Raw genomic sequence first — 20,362 nt, 5'->3', positions numbered from 1 at the left:
GAGATAGGAGCCCAACTTAATATACTACTATTATTAGCTCATATATCCCATCTCCCAATCTTTTCTAAAAATTATTTTACTTTAAGTTCCCAGATACATGTGCAGAATGTGCAGGTTGGTTACTTTGGTATATGTGTGCCTTGGTGGTTTTCTGCACTATTGACCCATCCTCTAGGTTCCCTCCCCTCACCCACAAACCCTCAACAAGCCCTGGTGTGTGTTGTTGCCCTCCCTATGTCCACGTGTTCTCATTGTTCAACTTCCACTTATGAGTGAGAACATGCAGTATTTGGTTTTCTGTTTCTGTGTTAGTTTGCTGAAGATGATGGCTTCCAGCTTCATCCATGTTCCTGCAAAGGACATGATCTCATTCCTTTTTATGGCTGCGTGGTATTCCACAGTGTAGATGTACCACATTTTCTTTTCCAGTCTACCATTGATGCATATATTCTCTTTAAATTGATTCCAACAGAAGTTGTGTTTCCTTTTTTTTAACCTAGAAGAATAAGCTTGGATAAAAGTTATGTTTTTCTTAATAAAGAGACATATTTCTTTTTTTTCTTTCTTTTAAATTATACTTTAAGTTCTAGGGTGCATATGCACAACACGCAGGTTTGTTGCATATGTATATATGTGCCATGTTGGTGTGCTGCACCCATTAACTCATCATTTACAGTAGGTATTTCTCCTAATGCTATCCTTCCCCCCTCCCCCCACCCCACAACAGGCCCCGGTGTGTGATGCTCCCCATCCTCTGTCCAAGTGTTCTTGTTGTTCAATTCCCACCTATGAGTGAGAACATGTAGTGTTTGGTTTTCTGTTCTTGCGATAGTTTGCTCAGAATGATAGCTTCCAGGTTCATCCATGTCCCTGCAAAGGACATGAATTCATCTTATTTTATGGCTGCATAGTATTCCATGGTGTATATGTGTCACATTTTCTTAATCCAGTCTATCACTGATGGACATTTGGGTTGGTTCCAAGTCTTTGCTATTGTGAATAGTGCCGCTATAAACATACGTGTGCATGTGTCTTTATAGCAGCATGATTTATAATCCTTTGGGTATATGCCCAGTAATGGGATGGCTGGGTCAAGTGGTATTTCTAGTTCTGGATCCTTGAGGAATTGCCACACTGTCTTCCACAATGGTTGAACTGGTTTACAGTCCCACAAACAGTGTAAAAGTGTTCCTATTTCTCCACATCCTGTACAGCACCTGTTGTTTCTTGACGTTTTAATGATTGCCATTCTAACTGGTGTGAGATGATATCTCATTGTGGTTTTGATTTGCATTTCTCTGATGGCCAGTGATGATGAGCATTTTTTCGTGTGTCTGTTGGCTGCATAAATGTCTTCTTTTGAGAAGTGTCTGTTCATATCCTTTGCCCGCTTTTTGATGGGGTTGTTTGTTTTTTTCTTGTAAATTTGTTTAAGTTCTTTGTAGATTCTGGATATTAGCCCTTTGTCAGATGGGTAGATTGTAAAAATTTTCTCCCATTTTGTAGGTTGCCTGTTGACTCTGATGGTAGTTTCTTTTGCTGTGCAGAAGCTCCTTAGTTTAATTAGATCCCATTTGTCAATTTTGGCTTTTGTTGCCATTGCTTTTGGTGTTTTAGTCATGAAGTCCTTGCCCATGCCTATGTCCTGAATGGTATTGCCTAGGTTTTCTTCTAGGGTTTTTATGCTTTTAGGTCTAACATGTAAGTCTTTAATCCATCTTGAATTAATTTTTGTATAAGGTGTAAGGAAGGGATCCAGTTTCAGCTTTCTACATATGGCTAGCCAGTTTTCCCATCACCACTTATTAAATAGGGAATCCTTTCCCCATTTCTTGTTTTTGTCAGGTTTGTCAAAGATCAGATGGTTGTAGACGTGTGGTATTATTTCTGAGGGCACTGTTCTGTTCCATTGGTCGATATCTCTGTTTTGGTACCAGTAGCATGCTGTTTTGGTTACCGTAGCCTTGTAGTATAGTTTGAAGTCAGGTAGCATGATGCCTCCAGTTTTGTTCTTTTGGCTTAGGGTTGTCTTGGCAATGCGGGCTCTTTTTTGGTTCCATATGAACTTTAAAGTAGTTTTTTCCAATTCTGTGAAGAAAGTCATTGGTAGCTTGATGGGGATGGCATTGAATCTATAAATTACCTTGGGCAGTATGGCCATTTTCACGATATTGATTTTTCCTATCCATGAGCATGAAATGTTATTCCATTTGTTTGTGTCCTCTTTTATTTCATTGAGCAGTGGTTTGTAGTTCTCCTTGAAGAAGTCCTTCACATCCCTTGTAAGATGTATTCCTAGGTATTTTATTCTCTTTGAAGCAATTGTGAATGTGAGTTCACTCATGATTTGGCTGTTTGTTATTGGTGTATAGGAATGCTTGTGATTTTTGCACACTGATTTTGTATCCTGAGACTTTGCTGAAGGTGCTTATCAGCTTAAGGAGATTTTGGGCTAAGACAATAGGGTTTTCTAAATATACAATCCTGTCATCTGCAAACAGGGACAATTTGACTTCTTGTTTTCCTAATCGAACACCCTTTATTTCTTTCTTCTGCCTGATTGCCCTGGCCGGAACTTCCAACACTATGTTGAATAGGAGTGGTGAGAGAGGGCATCCGTGTCTTGTGCCAGTTTTCAAAGGGAATTCTTCCAGTTTTTGCCCATTCAGTATATTGGCTGTGGGTTTGCCATAAATAGCTCTTATTATTTTGAGATACGTCCCATCAATACCTAGTTTATTGAGAGTTTTTAGCATGAAAGGCTGCTGAATTTTGTCAAAGGCCTTTTCTGCATCTATTGAGATAATCATGTGGTTTTTGTCTTTGGTTCTGTTTATGTGATGGATGACGTTTATTGATTTGTGTATGTTGAACCAGCCTTGCATCCCAGGGATGAAGTCCACCTGATCATGGTGGATAAGCTTTTTGATGTGCTGCTGGATTCCGTTTGCCAGTATTTTATTGAGGATTTTTGCATCGATATTCATCAGGGATATTGGTCTAAAATTCTCTTTTTTTGTTGTGTCTCTGCCAGGCTTTGGTATCAGGATGATGCTGGCTTCACAAAATGAGTTAGGGAGGATTCCCTCTTTTTCTATTGATTGGAATAGTTTCAGAAGTAATGATACCAGCTCCTCTTTGTATCTCTGGTAGAATTCAGCTGTGAATCTGTCTGATCCTGGACTTTTTTTGGTTGGTAGGCTATTAATTATTGCCTCAATTTCAGAGCCTGTTATTGGTCTGTTCCAGGATTCAACTTTTTCCTAGTTTAAGTCTTGGGAGGGTGTTATGTGTTCAGGAATTTATCCATTTCTTCTAGATTTTCTAGTTCATCTGCATAGAGGTGTTTATAGTATTCTCTGATGGTAGTTTGTGTTTCTGTGGGATCAGTGGTGATAGCCCCTTTATCATTTTTTATTGCATCTATATGATTCTTCTCTCTTTTCTTCTTTATTCGTCTTGCTAGTGGCCTATTTTGTTAATTTTTTTTTAAAAAAACAGCTCTGGGATTCATTGATTTTTTGAAGGGTTTTTTGTGTCTCTATCTCCTTCAGTTCTGCTCTGATCTTAATTATTTCTTGCCTTCTCCTAGCTTTTGAATATGTTTTCTCTTGCTTCTCTATTCTTTTAATTGTGATGTTAGGGTGTCAATTTTAGATCTTTCCTGCTTTCTCTTGTGGGCATTTAGTACTATAAATTTCCCTCTACACACTGCTTTAAATGTGTCCCAGAGATTCTGGTATGTTGTGTCTTTGTTCTCATTGGTTTCAAAGAACATCTTTATTTCTGCCTTCATTTTGTTATGTACCCAGTAGTCAATCAGGAGCAGGTTGTTCAGTTTCCATGTAGTTGAGCAGTTTTGAGTGAGTTTCTTAATCCTGAGTTCTAGTTTGATTGCACTGTGGTCTGAGAGACAGTTTGCTATGATTTCTGTTCTTTTACATTTGCTGAGGAGTGCTTTACTTCCAACTATGTGGTCAATTTTGGAATAAGTGCAATGTGGTGCTGAGAAAAATGTATATTCTGTTGATTTGGGGTGGAGAGTTCTGTAGATGTCTGTTAGGTCTGCTTGGTGCAGAGTTGAGTTCAAGACCTGGATATCCTTGTTAACTTTTTGTCTCATTGATCTGTCTAATGTTGACAGTGAGGTGTTAAAGTCTCTCATCATTATTGTGTGGGAGTCTAAGTCTCTTTGTAGGTCTCTAAAGACTTTCTTTATGAATCTGGGTGCTCCTGTATTGGGTGCATATATATTTAGGATAGTTAGCTCTTCTTGTTGAATTGATCTCTTTACCATTATGTAATGGCCTTCTTTGTCTGTTTTGATCTTTGTTGGTTTAAAGTCTGTTTTATCAGAGAGTAGGATTGCAACCCCTGCTTTTTTTTGTTTTCCATTTGCTTGGTAGATCTTCCTCCATCCCTTTATTTTGAGCCTATGTGTGTCTCTGCAGGTGAGATGTGCTGAAAGCAGCACACTGATGGGTCTTGACTGTTTATCTAATTTGCCAGTCTGTGTCTTTTAATTGGGGTGTTTAGCCTATTTACTTTTAAGATTAATATTGTTATGTGTGAATTTGATCCTGTCATTATGATGTTAGCTGGTTATTTTGCTCGTTAGTTGATGCAGTTTCTTCCTAGAATTGATGTTGTTTACAATTTGTCATGTTTTTGCAGTGGCTGGTACTGGTTGTTCCTGTCCATTTTTAGTGTTTTCTGCAGGAGCTCTTATAAGGTAGGCATGATGGTGACAAAATCTCTCAGCATTTGCTTGTCTGTAAAAGATTTTATTTCTCCTTCACTTATGAAACTTTCTTTGGCCGAATATGAAATTCTGGGTTGAAAATTCTTTCTTTAAGAATGTTGAATATTGGCCCCCACTCTCTTCTGGCTTGTAGGGTTTCTGCAGAAAGATCTGCTCTTAGTCTGATGGGCTTCCCTTTGCAGGTAACCTGACCTTTCTCTCTGGCTGCCCTTAACATTTTTCGCATTAGCCAGGTGGCTATTTGGGGAACAATATTCAAGGAAAAGGGAACAGCCAGTGCAAAAGCCCTAAATCAGGACTAAAATTGGGGTGCTTGAGAACAGCAAGATGGCCAGTGTGGGTGGATATTAATAGATAGGGAAATAGTCAAAGAAGATTCAGAGAGGTGAGGAGAGTGGTGGTAGTCGTGGGGTGAGCTGGTTACTTCCCTATAGACTGGCCATTTTAAGTAACAGCTTTTATTCTGAATGAGATAGGGACCCTTTGAAGGGTTTTGAATTAACCAGTAACATGATCTGACATAAAATTTAAAAAGTTTACCCTAGTTATCTTGATGAGAATAGATACTTAGGAAAGGCAAAAGTAGTTAGGAGGCTGGAGTGGGATTCCAGGCAGGGGATGATGGTGACCCTGATCAGGATGATGTTAATGGATGTAGATGTATTTTGGAAGTGGTGCAAATGGGATTTCCTGAAGAATTGGATATGGAACATGGAAGTAAGAGAGGGATCAAGGATGACCCCGAGAATTTTGCCCTGAACACTGAAAATTGGTGGTGTTGCCATCAACATCCTTTTCATGTATGTGACAGTGAAACCCTAGGATCTATATTGGTAATACATGGATTTTACCCATTTGTATCTTGTAATGTCTAATTATACTTAGATTAACAAAGTTCTTCCCAGAGATTTTACTTTCTGTTTCAGGTTGCCTTTTTAATTTTGTTTATGGAGTGGAGAAAGGATTAAAGCTGAGCTCCAATCTGAATTAGAATCAGTCCCCAGAAATACCCCATTCAGACTTACATAGCCATCCATCTTGGCATATTTCTTGAACTGTTGCTCATACTGGCTCTCTAACAATTTTTCTCCTAGCATCTAAGTCACATTCTTGATTTGGTGGTCAAAATGATAGATGTCATTTGTCCTGTTCATAAAAACTGTCACAGAATAATAAGCCACTTTTCTTCAATAACAAATGTCTTTTTAACTTACCTGCCACATTTTTCCTTTTTATCAACTGACTTTTGTCATTATTGTTGGGCACTCGTTTTTCTGCCTACTTGTATGTCGAATTTATTGGTAAGACATGAAATGTATGAATGATTCTTCTCTTTTCTTATCCATTCTCTGAAGATTTTTACTTTCTTTTTTCAGTGCCTCCCCATAATGCCCGACACCTGAGGATTAGCTTTTTCAGAATAATCTCAAATTCATATTGAACTCTAAAACACTTGTGTACCCAAAAACTTGTGTACCAGTATTTGTAACCACATTGAAGATCCCTCTGATCTTCTCCAACCTATTTGCTTGGCAGAAAATCTGGAAGTCATCTACACCACTCCATTAGTGCCTGCATCCATTAACCAAATTTATTTACTTCTTTATTCTAATATCTATTAACTGTCTTCTCTTAATGTGCCCTTACGTTAATTCAGGCCCTTATCATTTCTTTCTTGAATTACTCCTGTACCACATACCACAAAAAATTACTGATTTATAAGCTGTTCCTAGTTACTTCAACATTTAGGAATTGCAGAAGACATGTTTAGGGGCTCTTTTGTTTGGGAGAACTCCTCAATTACCCTCGATTATGCCAGGTGTTAAAACACTTAGCCAAAACTAGGAGGAAAAGCTCTGCAAAATAAAGCAAAATGATTATTTTTATTGGTGTTGAGGTTACTATATATTAAATAATGACAGATTATTATATTTTTACTTGTAGGGGCCGTGGTAAATATGTAATAACAAAGAGAGACCTCTGCTTTGAGTAGAAGCAAGTCCCAGAAACATGAGAAGGTTGGGGCTAAAAAGGGAGTTGTTGGTTCTCCACTAAAGAACCTCTATAACAGGGCAGTATTAATGGTCACAGGGCAAGGATTATATGATATTCACTTTTAAGTTTTCTGTTTTCTCTTGCTTTCCTAATGAATTCTTTAAATCTTCATGAAAGGTTATTAGCAGCAATATTAGGAAGAAAAATGTATAAGAGAACAGAGGTGATCCTAGAGAAGGGAGAAGGGATACTTTGAGAAGTGACCAAATCATGTAAACATCCACGGGAGAGTTTTGGAGATTCTAGGCACAAGGACTGAGTTCTCTGCAGGACCACAGGATAAGGACTCAAATTACAGACAATTTACTATTAAACTGAAGACTTTTGTTGTTGTTGTTTTGGTTTGTTGTTGTGTTATTGTTGGTGGTGGGTTTTTTTTTTTTTTTTTGAGACAGGCTCTTGCTCTGTCACTTAGGCTGGAGTGCAGTGGCACAATTATGATTCACTGCAGCCTTGAACTCCTGGGTTCAAGCAATCTTCCCACCTCAGCTGCCTAAATAGCTAGGACTACAGGCACACAGCACCACACCTGGCTAATTTTTCTATATTTTGTAGAGATGGGGTCTCACTGTATTGGCCAGGCTGATCTCAAACTTCTGGCCTCAGCAATCCTCCTGCCTTGGCCTCCCAAAATGCTGGGATTACAGTGAGCCACTGTGCCCAGCTAAACTAAAGATTAACTTTAGATATCGGGAGATTTCATAACCACTTGGAATACACACTTTGCTTTTCATTTTATTTTTTATTCTCCTTCTGGTTATCTTTCTGTGTTTCAAACGTAACCATATTCCCCTGATAAATTACACATAGGGAGCCATATGCTATTTTAAAAAGTTATTTCTTTACTTTTAATATAAAATAAAATATATAGTACAGGTCAGTCAGAAATAAGTAAAGTATAATTCAATTTTTATCATTTCAGACCTTTTAATTTATATATAGATATATGTAAAAATATAAATATGTGTAGGTATTTGTAAAATGTAATTATATATTTTAATGTTCTGCAACCTTCCTTTCTAACTTATAAAATAATACTGATTTTCTATATCAGCACCTAGAGTGACATTATCATCTTTAAAATAGCTGCATAATAGTCTGTTGAATTGATGTCCTAAATTTTATTGAAAATTTTATTCTCTTATTGGATACACATTTATTTCAAAATTTTCACTACTATAAGTAACTCTGCATATGTATCTTGTTCACTTGCTTCCTTAGGATCGATGCCTATTAATAAATTCTTAAATATTTTTGACTTAAGGATTTAATAATAATCACATGGGGAAAATCTATGCTTTGTACATTTTGTACTCAATTTTTATTGTGGATGTAAAAGGCTGAGGTTTTCAGCAAGTAACTGGATGTACTCTTTCTGGGTTTTGCAAGCAGCTGCTTTTAAAAAAGGGAAGCACATTACGCTCTTCCTTTAAAAATCCGTTTATGAAAACACTCATCTCTATGCTCATAAGCTTCAAAGAAACTTAACAAGGATGACCATAAATCTCACATACCACTTTTGGAATTTAATAGAAAGAACAAATTTGGTTGTTATCTGACTTATTACTCCTTTTTTTTTTCTACAGAGAATAGGAGAAAAGATTCTATACTATAAATAAGTGGTAACATTCTTCCATCTGGAGCATTGACAATAAAGAAATGATACAAATATTTCTGAAGCCCACTACATTCTCTTTGCCCATTTGTACTGGCACTTTTACTATGGATTTAAGTTTTGCTTAGAGTTTACATTTTTTTTCTTCAGACTAAATGAAAGTTTCTGGTCTCTGGGATTGTGTTCTTCATGATGAAAATTCATTGTGCAATTTGCTTTTCTTTGCCTTAAAGTTTTCTGGGATCTTTTTATAAAGAGTTTTCTAATCCTAACAGAATATGTTTAAATGGAAAGGAAAATGGGCATGGAGTCAAAGTGTCACTGTTTCAATCCTTGTTCTTCTACATAATACAACGTTGAGTAAAGCATTTAACTTATTTAAGCCTCAGTTTTCTTATCTGCAAGATGCAGAAATTATTAATGATTTTATAAAGTGCCTGGCAAGATGAAAGGAGGCCATGTGCCTGAAAATGCACAGCACATGCCCTGGGTAAAGAATGGGTCCTCTGCGATTGTTAGTAGACAGGATTGGCTTGACTTCTGCAAAGGCCTTAGTTTTCTTTATTTTGTTCTTTTATATGTTAGAATTTGGTATTTGTGCTTCTTTGCTCCTGAAGCTATATTTTCCTTTTTCATGTTTAATATCTTATTATTATTATTTTGACAGAGTCTCACTCTGTCGCCCAGGCTGGAGTGCAGTGGCGTGATCTCAGCTCACTGCAGCCTCCGCTTCCAGGGTTCAAGCTGTTCTCCTGCCTCAGCCTCCAGAGTAGCTGGGATTTACAGGCATGCGCCATCACACTCTGCTAATTTTTGTATTTTTAGTAGAGACGGGGTTTCACCATGTTGGCCAGGCTGGTCTCAAACTCCTGACCTCAGGCGATCCGCCTGCTTTGGCCTCCCAAAGTGCTGGAATTATAGGCGTGAGCCACCGCGCCCAGCCCTAATATCTGATTTTTAAAGTGACTTCTTAATTTTTAAAGGTCTAATTTTTTACAACTTTGATACATACCTTCTAGACTTTATGATTTTGAAGAAGTAAAAAGACTTTTGCAATTCCCGTTTTCTCTCCTGAATATTCTTTCACTTTGGCCATTATTGAAATTACAAACTTACAGTGGCAATCCTGCTTTCTTATACAAGCATAGCACCAGCATTTTGATGATCCAAGAGGTGTGCCATTTTGTCCTATATTTTTGCCTGATCACTACAACTGGGCTCCACTCCTGCCTCATATCCTGTTTCTATTTTTAACACTAAAGGAAACATTCTCATGTCCTAAGCAGTCTCTGTAATCTGATCAGTCTGTGCTTTCCCCCCACTTCAGTCATTCTAATTTCGTCACTATTTACTGGACCTACTTTTTAAATAGTCTTTATATCCTGCTTTTTTGTTCTTTTAACTTTAAATTCTTGGATTTAAAGTGCATTGAAAATTGAACTTCTTATTGTGTGCCACTTGGACCATGAAATAATTCAGTTACTAAAGCCAAAAAGAAAACCAAAGCAACAACAAAAAAAACCCACCATGGTTTAGAAGACACCTTTGGAAATGCAGTGAAACCACCATTTGAGAGGGACTCTGAGGGTAATTTATAATGTAATACTGTCCCCTGCTTAAATACCTACAGGTTTTTTTTTTCTGTATCACTTATTTACTTATATAAGTATTTAAAATAAGATTATCTGACATTATTGAACTGGAATTTGTTTTGAATCTTCAATCAGAGTACCAAGAGCAGAGTTAATAGGTTATTTTATATATATATTCATAATATCATTCTTTGTGTAAATCTCATAACATCATTTGTAATTGCCTAGTCTCCAAATGAGATAGTAAATTCTTTTTTTATTTTTTATTTTTTATTTTTCTTTTTTTAAATTTCATTATTATTATACTTTAAGTTTTAGGGTGCATGTGCACAACGTGCAGGTTTGTTACATATGTATACATGTGCCATGTTGGTGTGCTGCACCCATTAACTCGTCATTTAGCATCAGGTATATCTCCTAATGCTATCCCTCCTCCCTTCCCCCACCCCACAACAGTCCCCGGTGTGTGATGTTCCCCTTCCTGTGTCCATGTGTTCTCATTGTTCAATTCCCACCTATGAGTGAGAACATGTGGTGTTTGGTTTTTTGTCTTTGCGATAGTTTGCTGAGAATGATGGTTTCCTGTTTCATCCATGTCCCTGCAAAGGACATGAACTCGTCATTTTTTATGGCTGCATAGTATTCCATGGTGTATATGTGCCACATTTTCTTAACCCAGTCTATCATTGTTTGACATTTAGGTTGGTTCCAAGTCTTTGCTATTGTGAATAGTGCCGCTATAAACGTACGTGTGCATGTGTCTTTATAGCAGCATGATTTATAATCCTTTGGGTATATACCCAGTAATGGGATGGCTGGGTCAAATGGTATTTCTAATTCTAGATCCCTGAGGAATTGCCACACTGACTTCCACAATGGTTGAACTAGTTTACAGTCCCACCAACAGTGTAAAAGCGTGTCTATTTCTCCACATCCTCTCCAGCACCTATTGTTTCCTGACTTTTTAATGATCACCATTCTAACTGGTGTGAGATGGTATCTCGTTGTGGTTTTGATTTGCATTTCTCTGATGGCCAGTGATGATGAGCATTTTTTCATGTGTTTTTTGGCTGCATAAATGTCTTCTTTTGAGAAGTGTCTGTTCATATCCTTTGCCCACTTTTTGATGGGTTTTTTTTTTCTTGTAAATTTGTTTGAGTTCATTGTAGATTCCGGATATTAGCCCTTTATCAGATAAGTAGGTTGCAAAAATTTTCTCCCATTCTGTAGGTTACCTGTTCACTCTGATGGTAGTCTCTTTTGCTGTGCAGAAGCTCTTTAGTTTAATTAGATCCCATTCGTCAATTTTGGCTTTTGTTGCCATTGCTTTTGGTGTTTTAGACATGAAGTCCTTGCCCATGCCTATGTCCTGAATGGTATTGCCTAGGTTTTCTTCTAGGGTTTTTATGCTTTTAGGTCTAACATGTAAGTCTTTAATCCATCTTGAATTAATTTTTGTATAAGGTGTAAGGAAGGGATCCAGTTTCAGCTTTCTACATATGGCTAGCCAGTTTTCCCAGCACGATTTATTAAATAGAGAATCCTTTCCCCATTGCTTGTTTTTGTCAGGTTTGTCAAAGATCAGATAGTTGTAGATATGCCGCATTATTTCTGAGGGCTCTGTTCTGTTCCGTTGATCCATATCTCTGTTTTGGTACCAGTAGCATGCTGTTTTGGTTACTGTTGCCTTGTAGTATAGTTTGAAGTCAGGTAGCGTGATGCCTCCAGCTTTGTTCTTTTGGCTTAGGATTGACTTGGGGATGCGGGCTCTTTTTTGGTTCCATATGAACTTTAAAGTAGTTTTTTCCAATTCTGTGAAGAAAGTCATTGGTAGCTTGATGGGGATGGCATTGAATCTATAAATTACCTTGGGCAGTATGGCCATTTTCATGATATTGATTCTTCCTACCCATGAGCATGAAATGTTCTTCCATTTCTTTGTATCCTCTTTTATTTCATTGAGCAGTGGTTTGTAGTTCTCCTTGAAGAGGTCCTTCACATCCCTTGTAAGTTGGATTCCTAAGTATTTTATTCTCTTTGAAGCAATTGTGAATGGGAGTTCACTCATGATTTGGCTCTCTGTTTGTCTGTTATTGGTGTATAAGAATGCTTGTGATTTTTGTACGTTGATTTTGTATTCTGAGACTTTGCTGAAGTTGCTTATCAGCTTGAGGAGATTTTGGGCTGGAGATGATGGGGTTTTCTAGATATACAATCATGTCATCTGCAAACAGGGACAATTTGACTTCCTCTTTTCCTAATTGAATACCCTTTATTTCCTTCTCCTGCCTAATTGCCCTGGCCAGAACTTCTAACACTCCGTTGAATAGGAGTGGTGAGAGAGGGCATCCCTGTCTTGTGCCAGTTTTCAAAGGGAATGCTTCCAGTTTTTCCCATTCAGCATGATATTGGCTGTGGGTTTGTCATAGATAGCTCTTATTATTTTGAGATACGTCCCATCAATAATTTATTGAGAGTTTTTAGCATGAAGGGTTGTTGAATTTTGTCAAAGGCCTTTTCTGCATCTATTGAGATAATCATGTGGTTTTTGTCTTTGGTTCTGTTTATATGCTGGATTACGTTTATTGATTTGGGTATGTTGAACTAGCCTTGCATCCCAGGGATGAAGCCCACTTGATCACGGTGGATAAGCTTTTTGATGTGCTGCTGGATTCGGTTTGCAAGTATTTTACTGAGGATTTTTGCATCGATGTTCATCAAGGATATTGGTCTAAAATTCTCTTTTTTTGTTGTGTCTCTGCCAGGCTTTGGTATCAGGATGATGCTGGCCTCATAACATGAGTTAGGGAGGATTCCCTCTTTTTCTGTTGATTGGAATAGTTTCAGAAGTAATGATACCAGCTCCTCTTTGTACCTCTGGTAAAATTCGGCTGTGAATCCACCTGGTCCTGGACTTTTTTTGGTTGGTAAGCTATTGATTATTGCCTCAATTTCCGAGCCTGTTATTGGTCTATTCAGAGATTCAACTTCTTCCTGGTTTAGTCTTGGGTGGATGTATGTGTCAAGGACTTTATCCATTTCTTCTAGATTTTCTAGTTTATTTGCATAGAGGTGTTTATAGTATTCTCTGATGGTAGTTTGCATTTCTGTGGGATCATTCGTGATATCCCCTGTATCATTTTTTATCGCGTCTATTTGTTTCTTCTCTCTTTTCTTCTTTATTAGTCTTGCTAGTGGTCTATGAATTTTGTTGATCTTTTCAAAAAACCAGCTCCTGGATTCATTAATTTTTTGAAGGGTTTTTTTGTGTCTGTATTTCCTTCAGTTCTGCTCTGATCTTAGTTATTTCTTGCCTTCTGCTAGCTTTTGAATGTGTTTGCTCTTGCTTTTCTAGTTCTTTTAATTGTGATGTTAGGGTGTCAATTTTAGATCTTTCCTGCTTTCTCTTGTGGGTATTTAGTGCTATAAATTTCCCTCTACACACCGCTTTGAATGTGTCCTAGAGATTCTGGTATGTTGTGTCTTTGTTCTCATTGGTTTCAAAGAACATCTTTATTTCTGTCTTCATTTCATTATTTACCCAGTAGTCATTCAGGAGCAGGTTGTTCAGTTTCCATGTGGTTGAGTGGTTTTGAGTGAGTTTGTTTAATCCTGAGTTCTAGTTTGATTGCACTGTGGTCTGAGAGACAGTTTGTTATAATTTCTGTTCTTTTACATTTGCTGAGGAGTGCTTTACTTCCAACTATGTGGTCAATTTTGGAGTAGGTGTGGTGTGGTGCTGAAAAGAATGTATATTCTGTTGATCTGGGGTGGAGAGTTCTGTAGATGTCTATTAGGTCTGCTTGATGCACGGCTGAGTTCAATTCGTGGGTATCCTTGTTAACTGTCTGTCTCGTTGATCTGTCTAATGTTGACAGTGGGGTGTTAAATTCTCCCGTTATTATTGTGTGGGAGTCTAAGTCTCTCTGTAGGTCTCTAAGGACTTGCTTTATGAATCTGGGTGCTCCTGTATTGGGTGCATATATATTTAGGATAGCTAGCTCTTCTTGTTGAATTGATCCCTTTACCATTATGTAATGGCCTTCTTTGTCTGTTTTGATCTTTGTTGGTTTAAAGTCTGTTTTATCAGAGACTAGGATTGCAACCCCTGCCTTTTTTTGTTTTCCATTTGCTTGGTAGATCTTCCTCCATCCCTTTATTTTGAGCCTATGTGTGTCTCTGCACATGAGATGGATCTCCTGAAAGCAGCACACTGATGGGTCTTGACTCTTTATCCAATTTGTCAGTCTGTGTCTTTTAATTGGAGCATTTAGCCCATTTACATTTAAAGTTAATATTGTTATGTGTGAATTTGATCTTGTCATTATGATGTTAGCTGGTTATTTTGCTCATTAGTTGATGTGGTTTCTTCCTAGCGTTGATGGTCTTTACAATTTGGCACGTTTTTGCAGTGGCTGGTACCACTTGTTCCTTTCCATGTTTAGTGGTTCCTTCAGGAGCTCTTTTAGGGCAGGCCTGGTGGTGACAAAATCTCTCAGCATTTGCTTGTCTGTAAAGTATTTTATTTCTCCTTCACTTATGAAGCTTAGTTTGGCTGGATATGAAATTCTGGGTTGAAAATTCTTTTCTTTCAGAATGTTCAATATTGGTCACCACTCTCTTCTGGCTTGTAGAGTTTCTGCTGAGAGATCAGCTGTTAGTCTGATGGCTTCCCTTTGTGGGTAACCCGACCTTTCTCTCTGGCTGCCTTTAACATTTTTTCCTTCATTTCAACTTTGGTGAATCTGACAATTATGTGTCTTGGAGTTGCTCTTCTCGAGGAGTATCTTCTAAACTATAAGGTTTCCTACATTCTCAGGACTAAGATTTAGTGCTTTGGGGAGTTAACGATAATATAAGCCTCAAATATAATTGGAGATTTAAAAGGTGTTTTCTTTTTTTCTTTCTTTTTAAAAGAAAAAGAGTTTATTTGGCTCACAATTCTCATGGTGGCCAGAAACCTTGAGCATCTTCATCTGATGACAGCCTCAAGCTACTTCTGCTCATGGGGGAAGGCTAAGGAGAGCAGTGTGAAGAGATCACATGGTGAGAGAGGAAGAAAACAGGCAGGCAGTTTCAGCCTCTTTTTTTTTTCAATTTTTACTTTTTGTGGGTACATAGTATGTGTATATATTTATGGGGTGCATGAGATATTTTGATACAGCCATACAATGCATAATAAACATAACAAGATATATGGAATATCCATCACCTCAAGCATTTACCATTTCTTTTTTTTTTTTTTTACTTTTTATATGGACTTTTTTACTTAGTAATATGCACTTAAAGTTTCTCTATGTTTTCCGTAACTTGGTAACACATTTCTTTTAAGTGCTGATAAAATTCCAATGATTGAATATATCCAAGTCCCTGTATTCATTCACCTACTAATACAATTCCATTGATTGAATGTACCCGAGTTCATTTATACATTTATCTAGGACATTTTGTATGCCTCTAAATTTTGGCAATGATGACTAGAGCTGCTATAAACATCCATGTGCAGGTTTTGCATAGACTTAAATTTTCTTGTTTTCTTTCTTTTTTAATACTTTAAGTTCTAGGGTACATATGCACAATGTGCAGGTTTGTTACATAGGTATACATGTGCCATGTTGGTTTGCTGCATCCGTCAACTCATCATTTACATTAGGTATTTCTCCTAATGCTATCCCTCCCCCAGCCCCCCAACCCCTGACAGGCCCTGGTGTGTGATGTTTCCTGCCCTGTGTCCAAGTGATCTCATTGTTCAACTCCCACCTATGAATGAGAACATGTGGTGTTTGGTTTTCTGTCCTTGTGATGTTTGCTGAGAATGATGGTTTCCAGCTTCATCCATGTCCCTGCAAAGGACATGAACCCATCCTTTTTTACAGCTGCGTAGTATTCCATGGTGTATATATGCCACATTTTCTTAATCCAGTCTATCATTGATGAACATTTGGGTTGGTTCCAAGTCTTCGCTATTGTGAATAGTGCTGCAGTAAACATATGTGTGCATGTGTCTTTGTAGTATCATGATTTATAATCCTTTGGGTATATACCCAGTAATGGGATCACTGGGTCAAACGGTATTTCTAGTTCTAGATCCTTGAGGAATCACCACACTATCTTCTACAATGGTTGAACTAATTTACACTCCCACCAAAAGTGTAAAAGTGTTCCTATTTCTCTACATCCTGTGCAGCACCTGTTGTTTCCTGACTTTTTACTGATTGTCATTCTAGCTGGCATGAGAGGGTATCTCATCGTGGTTTTGATTTGCATTTCTCTGATGACGAGTGATGAGGAGTATTTTTTCATATGCCTGCTGGCTGCATAAATGTCTTCTTTTGAGAAGTGTCTGTTCATATCCTTTGCCCACTTTTTGATGCGGTTGTTTGTTTTTTTCTTGTAAATTTGTTCAAGTTTCTTGTAGATTCTGGATATTAGCCCTTTGTCAGATGGGTACATTGAAAGATTTTCTCTCATTCTGTACATTGCCTGTTCACTCTGATGGTAGTTTCTTTTGCTGTGCAGAAGCTCTTTAATTAGATTCCATTTGTCAATTTTGGCTTTTGTTGCCATTGCTTTTGGTGTTTTAGTCATGAAGCCTTTGTCCATGCCTATGTCCTGAATGGTATTGCTTAGATTTTCTTCTATGGTTTTTATGATTTTAGGTCTTACATTTAAGTCTTTAGTCCATCTTGAGTTAATTTTTTTGTATGGTGTAAGGAAAGGATCCAGTTTCAGCTTTCTACATGTGGCTAGCCAGTTTTCCCAGCATCACTTATAAAATAGGGAATCCTTTCCCCATTGCTTGTTTTTGTCAGGTTTGTCAAGGATCTGATGGTTGTAGATGTGTGGTGTTATTTCTGAGGCCTCTGTTCTGTTCCATTGGTCTATATATCCGTTTTGGTACCAGTACAATGCTCTTTTCATTACTGTAGCCTTGTAGTGTAGTTTGAAGTCAAGTAGCATGATGCCTCCAGCTTTGTTCTTTTTGCTTGGGGTTGTCTTGGCTATGCGAGCTTTTTTTTGGTTCCATACGAACTTTAAAGTAGTTTTTTTTTTTAATTTTATGAAGAAAGTCAGTGGTAGCTTGATGGGGATAGGATTGAATCTATAAATTACCTTGGGCTGTATGGCCATTTTCACAATATTGATTTTTCCTATCCATGAGCATGGAATGTTCTTCCATTTGTTTTTGTCCTCTTTTATTTCATTGAACAGTGGTTTGCAGTTCTCCTTGAAGAGGTCCTTCACATCCCTTGTAAGTCGGATTCCTAGGTATTTTATTCTCTTTGTAGTAATTGAGAGAATGGGAGTTCACTCATGATTTGGCTCTGTTTGTCTGTTGTTGGTGTATAGGAATGCTTGTGATTTTTGCACATTGATTTTGTATTCTGAGACTTTGCTGAAGTTGCTTATCACCTTAAGGAGATTTTGGGCTGAGACAGTGGGGTTTTCTCAATATACAATCTTGTCATCTGCAAACAGAGACAATTTGATTTCCTGTTTTCCTAATTGAAAACCCTTTATTTCTTTCTCTTGCCTGATTGTTCTGGCCAGAACTTCCAACACTATGTTGAATAGGAGTGGTGAGAGAGGGCATCCTTGTTTTGTGCCAGTTTTCAAAGGGAATGCTTCCTGTTTCTGCCCATTCAGTATGATATTGACTGTGGGTTTGTCATAAATAGCTCTTATTATTTTGAGATATGTTCCATCAATACCTAGTGTTTTGAGAGTTTTTAGCATGAAAGGGTGTTGATTTATATTGAAGACCTTTTCTGCATCTATTGAGATAATCATGTGGTTTTTGTCATTGGTTCTGTTTATGTGATGGATTATGTTTATTGATTTGCGTATGTTGAACCAGCCTTGCATCCCAAGGATGAAGCCGACTTGATTGTGGTGGATAAGATTTTTGATATGCTGCTGGATTCAGTTTGCCAGTATTTTATTCAGGATTTTCGCTTCGATGTTTATCAGGGATATTGGCCTACAATTCTCTTTTTTTTGTGTGTCTCTACCAGGCTTTGGTATCAGAATGATGCTAGCCTCATAAAATGAGTTAGGAAGGATTCCCTCTTTTTCTATTGATTGAAATACTTTCAGAAGGAATGGTACCAGCTTCTCTTTGTACCTCTGGTAGAATTCGGCTGTGAATTCATCTGGAGCTGGACTGTTATTGGTTGGTGGGCTATTAATTATTGCTTCCATTTCAGAGCCTGTTATTGGTCTATTTAGAGATTCAACTTCTTCCTTGTTTAGTCTTGGGAGGGGCATGTGTCCAGGAATTTATCCATTTCTTCTAGATTTTCTAGTTTATTTAAGTAGAGGTGTTCATAGTATTTTCTGATGATAGTTTGTATTTCTGTGGGGTTGGTGATGATATCCCCTTTATCATTTTTTATTGCATCTATTTGATTCTTCTTTCTTTTCTTCTTTATTAGTCTTGCTAGTGGTATATTTTGTTGATCCTTTCAAAAAACCAGCTCCTGGAATCATTGATTTTTTGAAGGGTTTTTCATGTCTCTATTTCCTTAAGTTCTGCTCTGATCTTAGTTATTTCTTGCCTTCTGCTAGTTTTGGAATTTGTTTGCTCTTGCTTCTCTAGTTCTTTTTTTTGTGAGATGGAGTTTTGCTCTTTCACCCAGGCTGAAGTGTGGTGGCATGATCTGGGCTTACTGCAACCTCTACCTTCTGTTTCAAGTGATTCTCCTGCCTCAGCCTCCCAAGTAGCTGGGATTACATGTGCCCACAACCATGGCCAGCTAATTTTTGTATTTTTAGGACAGACGGGGTTTCACCATGTTGGCCAGGCTGGTCTTGAACTCCTCACCTCGTGATCTGTCCACCTCGGCCTCCCAAAGTGCTGGGATTACAGACGTGAGCCACCGTGCCCAGCCTCTCTAGTTCTTTTAATTGCAATGTTAGGGTGTCGATTTTAGATCTTCCTTGCTTTCTCTTGTGTCATTTAGTGCTATAAATTTCCCTCTACACACTGCTTTAAATGTTTTCCAGAGATTCTGGTACATTCTGTCTTTGTTCTCATTGGTTTCAAAGAACATCTTTATTTCTGCCTTCATTTTGTTATTTACCCAGTATTCATTCAGGAGCAGGTTGTTCAGTTTCCATGTAGTTGTGCAGTTTTGAGTGAGTTTCTTAATCCTGAGTTCTAATCTGATTGCACTGTGGTCTGAGAGACAGTTTGTTGTGATTTCTTTTACACTTGCTGAGGAGTGTTTTACTACTAATTATTTGGTCAATTTTAGAATAAGTGTGATGTGGTGCTGAGAAGAATGTATATTCTATTGATTTGTGGTGGAGAGTTCTGTAGATGTCTACTAGGTCTGCTTGGTGCAGAGCTGAGTTCAAGTCCTGGATATCTTTTTTAACCTTCTGTCTCGTTGATCTGTCTACTATTCATAGTGGGGTGGTAAAGTCTCCCATTATTATTGTGTGGGAGTCTAAGTCTCTTTGTATGTCTCTAAGGACTTGCTGTATGAATTTGGGTGCTCCTGTATTGGGTGCATATATATTTAGGATAGTTAGCTCTTCTTGTTGAATTGATCCCTTTACCATTATCTAGTGGCCTTCTTTGTCTTTTTTGATCTTCTTTGGTTTAAAGTCTGTTTTATCAGAGACGAGGATTGCAACCCTTTTTTTTTTTTTTGGTTTTCATTTTCTTGGTGGATCTTCCTCCATCCCTTTATTTTGAGTCTATGTGCATCTCTGCATGTGAGATAGGTCTCCTGAATACAGCACACAGATGGGTTTTGACTCTTTATCTAATTTGGCAGTCTGTGTTTTTTAATTGGGGCATTTAGTCCATTTACATTTAAGGTTAATATTATTATATTTGGATTTGATCCTGTCGTTATGATGTTAGCTGGTTATTTTGCCTGTTAATTGATGCAGTTTCTTCATAGCATCAATGGTCTTTACCATTTGGCATGTTTTTGCAGTGGCTGGTACCGGTTGTTCCTTTCCATGTTTAGTCCTTCCTTCAGGAGCTCTTGTAAAGCAGGCCTGGTGGTGACAAAATCTCTCAGCATTTGTTTGTCTGTAAAGGATTTTATTTCACTTTCACTTATGAAGCTTAGTTTGGCTGGATATGATATTCTGGGTTGAAAATTCTTTTCTTTAAGAATGTTGAATATCGGCCCCCACTCTCTTCTGGCTTGTAGGGTTTCTTTAGAGAGATCCACTGTTAGTCTGATGGGCTTCCCTTTGTGTGTAACCCGAGCTTTCTCCCTGGCTGCCCTTACCATTTTTTCCTTTGTTTCAACCTTGGTGAATCTGACAATTATGTGTCTTGGGTTGCTCTTCTCAAGGAGTATCTCTGTGGTGTTC

At 37.8% G+C, this 20,362-nt stretch overlaps 1 protein-coding gene across 1 annotated transcript in view; it reads left to right on the top strand.

Moving 5' to 3' along the window:
* CD163 (CD163 molecule) overlaps window positions 1–20,362 on the top strand; it is a 144,596-nt gene that overhangs the window by 60,755 nt on the left and 63,479 nt on the right. The gene's annotated exons all lie outside the window — the stretch shown is intronic.

This window comes from Gorilla gorilla, chromosome 10 (genome assembly GCF_029281585.2).
Source record: "Gorilla gorilla gorilla isolate KB3781 chromosome 10, NHGRI_mGorGor1-v2.1_pri, whole genome shotgun sequence".
In the NCBI taxonomy this organism is placed as follows: Eukaryota; Metazoa; Chordata; class Mammalia; order Primates; family Hominidae; genus Gorilla; species Gorilla gorilla.
This window is presented reverse-complemented; position numbering and strand designations above follow the sequence as displayed.